The following is a 7,434-nucleotide window of genomic DNA, read 5'->3' on the forward strand; positions in this document are numbered from 1 at the left end:
TTTGCGGGCTCAATCCCCAGTAGGGGGCACGCAGGAGTCAGCCAACCAATGATTTTCTCTCTTCATTGATGTTTCTATCTCCCCTCTCTCCCTTCCTCTCTGAAATCAATAAAAATATATTTTAAAAAATAAATAAATAAAAGAATCGTTAAGCTAAGCAACTTTCCCCCTCAAATCCCACTCTAGTGTAAAATTGCATCAAAAGTATTATGATATTACACCACTACCTACATCAATAAAATGCCAGTTTGACATATTGTGAAGAAAAATCAGTTACACTTCAATAAGCCCAACTCCCTAGAAAGAACAGGAAGTGAGGGTTATAGAGTATGGCTCATCCACAACAAGCTATGGGAGACCACAGAGCTGGCTGATTCTGCTGTGGTACAGCAGCCTTTCTTTCACAAGGGGTGGTTTCCAGCCAAAGGAACCTTGCTTCCTTAGACTCTACATTTCACTAGTGTGCCAAGACAGACAGGTAACTCTGAGGAGTCAATAGTGAAATTAGAATGGGGCCCTGGCCTCTGTGCCATGTTATTCTTCTATTCCAATTTGACTGCACATACATTTACAACCTAACTTGTATTTTAATATTCATAATAAGCTTTTCATTTGGGTAATGAAAACAGCCTGCTTAAAGAAAACCATATGACTGCCAACATTTGATCAGGAAAAAACTAAAATGTGGGACCTTTCAGTCTTGACTTATAGCATCTGAAGTATAAGCATAGTTGCCAAGTGCAAATTTACTATTCATTGAAGCCCTGGAACAATGAAAAGGTATAAATAATCAGACAACTGTGGATAGACAATAAATCTGCTTCTGGCTTCCTTTCTATTGATGTTTCATAAGGGAATCCAGGATATTGTGCAGTCATGTCCCTGACCTTTGAAGGTGATGTGATAGCCATTCAGTTCTAGGGAAATCTAAGAATGGTAGAATGTGCCCTAACTGGTTTGGCTCGGTGGCTAGAGCGTCGGCCGGCCTGCGGACTGAAGAGTCCCAGGTTTGATTCCGGTCAAGGGCATGTACCTTGGTTGAGGGCACATCCCCAGTGGGGAGTGTGCAGGAGGCAGCTGAATCTATGTTTCTACCTTCCTCTCTGTAAAAAATCAATAAAATATATTTTTTTAAAAAAAGAATGGTAGAATTCACCAGCTACTTCTCTGATCTAAAAGAAAAATTTCTTATTATTTTTTTTGTCTGTCTGATTTGGGGACTTGGGATCTGCCTTCCTCCTGAATAGGTAATGACATCCTCCTGACATAACATGTGATCCTTTCCAGTTGCAGATACTTTGACCAGACATCTTTTATTCTGTATCCCTGTAGCTTTCCCATAACCCTCAATACTATCTTTGAGATTTAAAACAATTCAGGCCTCATCACTGAACTTACTAAACCTTCCTCTACCTCTATTCTTTTCAGGAATCAGAAAAGAAACTTCATCTTTGGGGATATAAAATATGTCTTCATGGAAAAGTCAACTTTTGTGATGGACTTGGGAAAATGGCTAGCATTTCTTTTATGGAATTATCAAGGGTGTTTTAGGTGAAAGAGTACATAGGAACAATGGCATTTTAGGTAAATTAGTTGAGTTGAACATTAGAGATTGGTGAGATAAAAAGTTGAAAAGTGAACTTGAGGCTTTGTCATGGAAGGACTTGAGAAAGAAGAAGATTCATCCTTAATTCAACATGCAGAGGTTTAAAGATATTGAGGTATTGAACAATAATAATACAATCTCAACTTCATTGTGCAAAGATTAATTTAACTATAGTGTGTAAAAAAACTGGAAAGGGAAGAGGGCAAGGGAATTGATTTAGACAAAATACACTAAAGGCTGAGTACGGTTTGGACATAATAAATGGAATAATTCTTGCACTCTCCTTCAATTATTTGCTCAGGCTGCTCTCTCTATCTTCACTGCTCATTTTCTATCTCCCAAATTTAGCTAATGAAGAATAATTTTATACTTCAAAGCACAATTCAAATCTAAATTTTCACAAGTAATATCTAAGATCTTTAGGGGAACTCCCTAATGCCTTAATATTTTGTAATAATGAGTTACATGGCTCTCGGTAGGCAGCCAAAAAATGTGTATCAAGTGACTGAATACAATTACACACAGAGACTTGTATTGGGTTAAGGTTATTTTTGTATAAATTTGTCTTACACAATCAGGATAACAGGGTCATCTTTAAATCTTCTCATCTTTATAAAGAGATTTGCACATATTAGGCAGTGAAACTTTTGAATTGAATTGAACTCTCAAATTTTCTGTAGATGTATTAATCTAATAAATCCACATGTGAGCATGTACAATATAAAATAGTTGGATTCATCATTATATATTATCACATAGAGTGGTTTCCAGACACTATGACATTGAATAAATAATAATAGAATATGCCATTCTTCTAGATGGAGGTTAAATAAAATAAAGACTGATTTTCATCAGATAATCACAAGAAGTCATCAAGATTATTGGAAATCATGGCAAAAAGGAAGGCTAAAACTTCAACTCTAATTATGAGTGTGTGCTTGTCATCAATTGTTTTTTGCTTCTGAACTTATGTCTACTCTTCTTTTCCTGACTTATTAGGCTGAAACCGGACCCTGCCAACCTCTCTCCTTTGCTAGCAGTAAAGTGATAGCAAAGGGTGCTGTAGGGACACCCAATGCGGCTTCCTAACTCTGCTATCCCTATATTCTTTGCTGTTCTCTTAACCCCTTTTAGTAGTTGACCCCTTTTATCAATTGAATACCTCTTACTATTAATTTTTTCCTGCTCAAATTATAGGTGTCTTTGTCTGCTGAATGGACCTTGACTTAAACAGTCTGTAAGCAGATTTTCCAAAAGCAGGCAACCATTGCAAAACAGGATGCTTTTATTCCAGCGCTGGCTACGTCACATAACGGAATATTCTATTTCAAATGCAGCCTTGGGATCCTTGCTACACCTATAGAGTTTCCAAGGAGTTTCTTATAAATAGGTGCCCTTCATCCTGAAAACAAATGAATGAGTCAATTTTGTAATGCCAGCAATCTTATAGGCATTCACCGGCTTTGAGACATTCTGGCAATACTTGATCTTCCCTTCATAACAGATGCTCTAAGTTGACCAAATCAATAAATCATTTCCTCTCTTCCTAAATAATGAGTCATAGTTAATAGGTAGAATCTAAAGTAAGACCCACTAAACAGGAGCCATGAGATAGGAGGAAACACAAATAAATAGAAAACACAGGGTAAAAAGTACCTGTTGCTCTCATAGTAGACTACATTTTATTTTATAACATTACCTTTATTTTAAAAATTAGGTAACATTGGTTTATAACATTATATTTGTTTAAGATGTGCATTATAATTTGATATCTGTGTATAATATATCATGCTTACCACCAAAGGCCTAGTGTCTATTTGTCTCTATATACCTGACCCCCTTTACCCAGTTCATCCTCTCTCTCTACCCCTTTCACTTCTGATAATCTATCGTCTGCCTTTTTCATAGCATTATTATAACTGTGAAATTTCATTTAGATACTTCTCTTCTCCACTGGGCTCAGAGCTTCACAAGAGAGAGATTGTGTGTATCTTGCTTTCAAAAAATCCTCTTATCTAGCATAAAAGTGAATGAATGAATGAATGAATGTTAATAGAATGCAGTTGCATCAAGAATCATAGAAAAGTATGCTTGAAACAAATACTGGAAACAGTATAGGGAATAACAGCTGAGAGTAGCAGAGAGGGTTATTAAAAAGGTAACTTAGTTGAGTTTTGCATCTTACCCTGAATATTTGTCCTAGTTCCAGAAATACATTTTAGTCACCATGAAACCTAGCTCATCTCCTGTAAAGCATGGTAGTGTGGGTGGTTCATGACTCTGCCATTTCCCCAAGAATTCTTGAAACTTAGTAGAGAGGAGTTTAACCTTTGGCCTTTGTTCCTTGTAACCAAGAAAAGACTGTCAAACTCTCAACATTGTATTCTGATTTTAAATATCTTAATTGTTAGCCATGAGAATATTGCTGGGCGTATACAATTACCCAACTGTCCTCAATGAGCACACATTTTACAATTATAGTAACACAGACATCAGACATTTAAGTGGTAATGGGAAATGATGCACATTCTTGGATTTTGACTTTTTCTTAGCTCTGCGCTTCGATCCCATATATATTCCTCCAAGTAGTTGCCCTTAATCAGCAATAGTTTCTTGTTTGTATAAAGAAACTGTCTCTAATTAAAGACCACCTACTTGGGGGCACTATTAACTATTTATAAGAAAAATGTATCACTAGATTTCATATCTACATTTCTTATGAATTTCTGCCACTAATGTTTTAAAAATTGTACGGTTTTCAGGCCTAATTTCTAACACCATGGATGTAGATATCTAATACTAGGGAACACTGGAAAAATGATAAAATACACTTCCTTGTCCATGAGGAAATTTCATTATGGCTATGGAATAATCAGGATACACAAGAATCCTTTTATCATATACTTTCTTTTATTATAATTTTGCTTAATGGCTAAATGCCGACCAATTGCAAGGACTTGATGACTTAAAGCTATTGTGATAAATGATAACTCATGTTTACATTCTGGCTTCGGAAACTGATAAAATTATTTAGATTTTATCATTGGTATCTAGTATAATAGCTGATAGATTAAAGCAATCCCCAGCTGTTATTCTGTCTCTAGTGATTAAGAAAAATGGTGAGTGTAAATATTAGTAATAATATTTATTATCCCATGATAGAGACAAGTTTAGTGAAATTTTAATACATATCTTTATGTATTTTAAGGAAATGAATGCAATTTATAAATCCACATAAATAACACATTGCAAATTCCACTAAACTGTAATATGCCTTAAGTCAGCCATGATTGAAATTGCATTTGACAGGGAGAAAAACAGTAGTTCTCTTTCCAACAACTCCCTGTATTACCATCATGGCATGGTTGGGTAGTAGTGAGTGCCAGCTGAGGGCTCTTCCCTCCTCTGTGTCACCATCTGGCTTCGGTTCCACTTCAGTCAGTTTCTATTGGCTTTTTGATTTATGCTGGAATTCACAAGCAGAAATGAAGGAACTTTGCCCATGCATTTGAGATAACCCTCTCTCTTTCTCCTCAATTTTGTCTCTTTGAAACACATAAAGAGACATTTTTATACTCTGAAGTCTTGGCCCAGTTAAGGTAAGCTTTACCTGCAAAGTTGCACATGCTCTTTTGCCAAACTATGATGTCGATATGTTCTCCCCTGTGGCTCTCCAGTGTGATTGGGATATATTTTTTTACACAGTGTCAAATGTTAACTGCACTCTGAAGGTAGATAATATTGTTTGCCTTGCTTAATTTTTGTTAGGGATGAAGACCTTTCTACTTAACCTTGAGTTTATGCTATTTTGTTTTGAAACTTTGATCTTATTCTGTATTTACTTTGGGGATCCCAACAGAGGACAATGTTGATATGGTTATGAAAGATGAGCTGAGTAAATTCCTATGAAAACCATATTATTTCAGGTTTCTACTCACTCAGCAAAATCAGGAGAAATACCAAGCTGGGCTCCAAAACAATTTAGCATAGAATGTAAGTCCTTAGAAGGAGCTAAAATAGAAGGTTATTCACCTCTCGTTAGTCATAGCATGGTGCTAATCAGCTATGCACTATAAATGTACCATTAGAGGAGATACAGCCAACACCACTCTACTTAATGGCCAATTGTTTTTCCCGTTAGACTCCCATTTTCGGGGCTTACTATATCAGCATTCACCTGGCAGCAGACCTGAAATTACGCACAGACCTGAAGCCTACAAATAAGACGTGAAGAAGATGAGTTCTTTTGAAGACCTGGGTAAGCTCTTCTGTCTAACAAAATCCACGTGTGCAGCAGACATCTTTCAATTGTTCAACAAATAGTTATTTATCATCTTTCATGTGCTGGTAACATACAAACTATTCTCTGAAGAAGCTACTACCTTGTGGCTTATGTGGGGGGAGGTGTGTGTGCATGTGTGTGTGTGTGTGTAACAGAATTTTAGAACTGGTCTGGACCACAAATGTTATCTAAACTAGGCTCTTCAAAGGTTTAAAGTAAAATGTTAAGATCTAAAAAGAATATGTGATTTTCTTTGAATGTAGACAAGTTGGATATGACTTCTGGTTCATTAAACTTTCTAGTATACCATGCAGTCTTTGCTGATTCACATATATAACAATAGAAAGAATCTCAGAAAATGTAGGCTGTTCATCTGCAATAATGAACAGGATATGCTTTCTATTTATTATTCCAGAATCACTTTATATAATGACTACAGGCCAATAAGGAGAGAGATGACTGAGAGAAGAAAGTTTGTTAAGAGCAACCAATCACCAATCAGCAGGAAACGTGGCAAAGAAGAAGTAGTAATGGAGAACAAAACCACAGCTCTGCTACGATTTTTTCTAAATGTCTTTAGCCTTGCCTCAGAACGAGAAATTCACTGATAGACTCCATAAATGTGTGATTGCAAGTGCAAGTATATTCTCATTGGAATGTGTATTTCCTAGAGTATGTGGTCATTTTTAGGTGTTCTGTTTTCAAAACCCTATTAACATAAATTTTATGGAATTTACACTAGTTTATATTGAATCATGCCTGGGGGGAAATGTGCTCTCTAGATATTGAAGTATATCGAATGTTGAAAAAACGACTCACTGAACTATTCACTAAAAAAAATTTCCTCTAACTTCCACATTTCCAAAGCCTCGTAAAAGGAATAAGACAATTCGTCTGTTTTTCACCTTAATTCAATGAGGTATTTGATTTTCAACTACTGTCTCAGCACTGTATTAAAACCCTGTTGCTAGGGAATAAAAGAAAATTACCTGCAATCCCCTTTCCTCGGAAAGCATGTTGTTGTAATGGATTTCTCACGTTAGCCTGCCTGCGCTGCTGCCTGGAGAGAACTTCATGCTTTCAGGGCACCAGAGCTGCTAAGCCACCTCACTGGCAGGCAGTGCTCACCTTCCCCAACTCCAGGCACAGGATCACTCTTACCACTTGGTTCAAAGAAAAGAGACAGAAGCTTGTGGATTAAGGTGACCTATCATGGATTTCATGATTGGGGACAGGTGAAGAGGAAGCTATTACTGAGTCAAAATTTTGGATGATTATCCTAAAGTTGAGGAGCTTTCTTCAAAAGATACTCCTAGGTTTGAAACTATCATGCTACCCTAGAAAACATCATATGGATACAGAAAATGTGGTTTTTTTCAAATAATGAAAGATGTCACATCACACTTAAAATAACTTTTTATCATTTACTCTTATCTATATATATAAAGAGGTAGTATGAAAATTAGGCCAGGACTCTGAAACGGGTCATGACTGGCCAGGAGGAGGTGGTGTCCACAGGTGAGGCCCGGAGCAGACACAGGCAGGG

Source organism: Myotis daubentonii, chromosome 3 (assembly GCF_963259705.1).
Source record: "Myotis daubentonii chromosome 3, mMyoDau2.1, whole genome shotgun sequence".
In the NCBI taxonomy this organism is placed as follows: Eukaryota; Metazoa; Chordata; class Mammalia; order Chiroptera; family Vespertilionidae; genus Myotis; species Myotis daubentonii.